At 47.7% G+C, this 4,247-nt stretch overlaps 1 non-coding gene across 1 annotated transcript; it reads right to left on the bottom strand.

The window, feature by feature from the left end:
• Window positions 1-2,334: 2,334 nt before the first annotated feature.
• TRNAK-CUU lies at window positions 2,335-2,407 on the bottom strand. Its single transcript has one exon. It is a non-coding gene; the product is annotated as a tRNA-Lys (tRNA).
• Between the last annotated feature and the right edge of the window lie 1,840 nt (window positions 2,408-4,247).

Here is a 4,247-nt window from a genome sequence, read left to right as displayed (position 1 = left end):
TCTTGCGAGAAATAGCCCTTGCACGAACTGATGTACCAAATTCAAGTTTTGTCTAAGTCTGCCTTGTCCGTATATCCAGTTCTGAGTCCGGACTCATCTGCATCAAACAAACAGTAAATTCCAAAATAGTTCAAGATATTCAAAAAGTTTTCATTTTTTTTGGAATGGAAGATGTTTCAGGGTGTGAGGTCTGTGTCAAGTTTCAGCTAAGTTGGCATCTGAGTAGCTCTAAGAAGTAAAGACAAAATCGATCCAATGAGTAAATTTTTCACATATCTAAAATTTACCTATTTGCTAACAACAACTCAGATTTTCAAATGAGCCGAAATTTGACACGAAGATCATGCACTGAAGCATCTTCCATGAAAAAAAATCAGATTTTTTTTGTTTTCTTTTTTTTCTACTAATTTTACCATTCATGGTGAAATTAGATGAGCTCGGGAGGCAAATAGCCGCAGTGTGCCTTGTCCATCTATTGTCTATTTTTGTTTGTAGTTATGGTAAAGGTCCTTCTAGTGCATATGTTCCCATTCAAGGTGCGAGGAACTTGGTTGTCTAAAGAAAAGGGCGATGCTCTCGGTCGGTCGAATGGTGCAGACACTCGACTTGTTGCACTTGTACCGTGCGACGAGTCATTTTTCAGCCAATGGTATGCTACAACTTTGTCCTCCGTCGTACTGTCTTGCTTCCCCCCAAATTTTTTGCATCAACACGCACGACCGGTTGGGGTGGAGATGAATAGAAAGCGTCGCCAACCCCACCATGGATGCGTGCGGACCAACCTAGAAGCATTGCCGGGTTGCCACCGCATGCCACACGACGCCACCTCCCGTGCTTGAAAACAATGATGTGTCAAGCTACATCGCACTTCCTTGTTGGTTGCAATACGATGCCCCATGATTGCATCACCTAGTGCCGTCCCACCAGCTTGCCATTGCCGCTTGCCTCATGGGTAAGCATCGCTTACGACGGCATCGTCCCCCTTGGGTCACTACTTCCACCTTTTAGATAGCGTAAGAAAATAGCTCGTCGGTCGTAGCTTTTATGGTTGTTGGTTGCGACAATCACAACACCACCATTGTCGGCCCAATACCAAATTCCATCGGTTGTAGCAAAAACTTCTACCTGTCCTAGCTTCTACCTTTGCTGGTTGCAGCCATCTCGCACACCAAATTTCAATTGGTTGCAACAAAACTGTCGGTCGGTTCAATCACGTGGTCATTGCGGTTGCAACATCTTGCATGTGGTCCAACTTTGTAGTCCATTGGTCGCAACCAAAAAGCTTCGTGGTCACAACTATCCCTGCCACCGGTTACAGCTCCTCGACACCGATTGCAAACCATCGTAGCATATCGATCGCATATGTCACAGTTCCCCCCTCATCGGTTACAACTTCCTTTCGTACCTTTTATTAGCTTCCATCGACACCCGTTGTAGCTTTTGTTGACACCACCCGGATGTCAGGCCTGGATTATAACTCCGTTGGCCATCGAGACATATCGGTTGATGTCGAGGAGGGTGACGTAGAGGAGCAGCAACGCCAAACCTGTCGAGGAGTCTACGACACCAAAGAAAAATGCTAGACGACGATGACCTAGCCACACTCTTTAACAAGAGGGGATGAAGGGAGGTAGTGGGATCGAGCCAGGGGACAACCCATGGTTGCATCACCGAACACAAGGAAAGGGGTTGGCTGCTTGGGAAAAAAAGGATGCGGGGAACTTGACCCTTTTCTATAAGTATGCTTCCTTTTGTGGACGCAAGGTCAGCGGCACACATGACAAAAGGTACACAATCAGAAAAAAAAGTTTTGCTCAAAAGAGAAGCCTGGATTATAACTCCGTTGGCCATCGAGACATATCGGTTGATGTCGAGGAGGGTGACGTAGAGGAGCAGCAACGCCAAACCTGTCGAGGAGTCTACGACACCAAAGAAAAATGCTAGACGACGATGACCTAGCCACACTCTTTAACAAGAGGGGATGAAGGGAGGTAGTGGGATCGAGCCAGGGGACAACCCATGGTTGCATCACCGAACACAAGGAAAGGGGTTGGCTGCTTGGGAAAAAAAGGATGCGGGGAACTTGACCCTTTTCTATAAGTATGCTTCCTTTTGTGGACGCAAGGTCAGCAGCACACATGACAAAGGTACACAATCAGAAAAAAAAGTTTTGCTCAAAAGAGAAAAAGTTGCATTGTCGTTTTGTGGACGCAAGGTCAGCGGCACACATGACAAAGGTACACAACCAGAAAAAAAAGTTTTGCTCAAAAGAGAAAAAGTTGCATTGTCGTAGGGCTATATCCATACACGTAACACGGCAAAAATAAGAGAAAGCGCCCACCGTGGGGCTCGAACCCACGACCACAAGGTTAAGAGCCTTGCGCTCTACCAACTGAGCTAGACGGGCCGGTCATGCTATATTTTCATTTACACTTTACAGGTAGAGTACCGTAGCAGAATGGAACGCCTAAATCTTCAGGCGTTGCAATGCTGCATTCAACTGAATTAAAATGAAAAGTACAGTACGTTCTTATCCTTGCAACACCATACAGAACACCAAATCTAGTCGCCGGATCCAGATCAAGCGTTTCGGAAGAAACGTGTTTACTCGTGCACATAGATGGTTGCACAAAATGCACATATGGTTAGGTACGAGAGCGTTTAATAACACCTAAAGCCTAGACAAGATATAGTGACACGCTTCAAGTCTTCTCTCTGCTGGCATCAAATTCGTCCGCCCCTTATCTTGTGCCACACGACTAATGAAGTGTTATTCCTGCCACCAGCAATTATAGCATGGAATTATGTCGAATGCGCCGGACATATACTACGATCCATCTCAGCCAGCCAAAATCGTGGCAACTGCACGGGCACCTACGATGTCAAATGTCGTAGATCAGTAAACCACCATGATTGGACGCCACCAACAAAAGTGTCACGGGGAAGAGATCCATCGTGGTCACGTTGTTTCGACCAGAAACAATGGAAAACTTAAAAGTTTCGTCTAGACGCAGAAAAGTTTCTTTAAGAAGAAGAATCGTTTCCCTCAGTGCCATTCGATCATTTCAGATGTACTGAATGGTTGTAGCTAGCTAGCTTTCGATCGTGTCACGTCAATCTTCTTTTGTGCTTCGATCCGTTCCCATGACCTGTTGGGTAACTGAAAAACAAACTTTCTCAAAGCCGGTGTGCTGGGTCGATATCATGTGTACGTGCCCCTTTCCATCAGTTGTCTGAAAATCATTGAGTTGGAATATATACCATCCAATATGTCGTTCAGAGATATGGTGGGCATTCTCACATTACCAATCCCCGGTCAACATGGCATTTTCACATTGCTGTTCTAGTTTTATTTGATGTTACTGGCATTATTAGAGGATTTTTTTTTTAAAAAAAAAGAGGATGACCCCCGGTCTCTGCATCTGGGAGATGCATGCGATCATTTTATTGATTATTTCCGAGAACCTTACAAAGTAGTATAACACTATGTCTGAATCCGTTATCTTGACAACATTTGCCGCTACTCCTATCCATATGATGAAGCATATGATGAAGGGGTGCAAGCTGAGCCAAATACTCAGACCTCTCACCTAAGCCTAACATATAAAGCCGAAGGCCCCGACCAAGCCACATACCGGGCGAGGGGCACAAACCGATCTTACGCACTCACATGTGTCGCCACCACCATCTTCTACCGGTTCATCTTCAGAGCAGACTGAGGTGACAGTCTTGGCAGGTGCCTCCGCCATCGACACCATCATGATGCCAAATGACGACCTCCACCTACGCGAGTCTATCTCCAAGCAGAGGACGTAGATCCATGTTAGGATAGGGCCGCACCACCGCCATCGCCCACCACCCACAAGCGCCACCCAGCCCCAAGGTTCCCAAAGCGGCGTCTTCAAGAAGGGAACGATGAAGTGAGCGCCGCCGCCGCCCAACAAAGTTAGGGCTTTCGCCCGGGAGACCTAGGGGAAGGGGAAGTGAGGGGATCAGTCCATACCGACGCCTCCAAGGAGGGGAACGACACCCTCAGGCGTCGCCGTCGACGCGGCCGGCCATGGCTGGCCAGGTATTTCGTCCGAACTTGATCCCAGTCACCAGCAGCACCTCCTGTACAGAACCGGCGACTCAAGGAAGCGCGACCCGACCAGGCTAGCCCGCACGCCGAACATGGGAGGAGGGGATGCGCCAGATCGTGTGCACCGACCACCGCAGAAGCCGCCGCCGGCTGCCAACGACCACTG

The sequence above is a fragment of the Hordeum vulgare genome, chromosome 1H (genome assembly GCF_904849725.1).
Source record: "Hordeum vulgare subsp. vulgare chromosome 1H, MorexV3_pseudomolecules_assembly, whole genome shotgun sequence".
Lineage (NCBI taxonomy): Eukaryota > Viridiplantae > Streptophyta > Magnoliopsida > Poales > Poaceae > Hordeum > Hordeum vulgare.
Note: the sequence above shows the minus strand (reverse complement) of the source record. Positions and strands in the feature narration are given on the sequence as shown.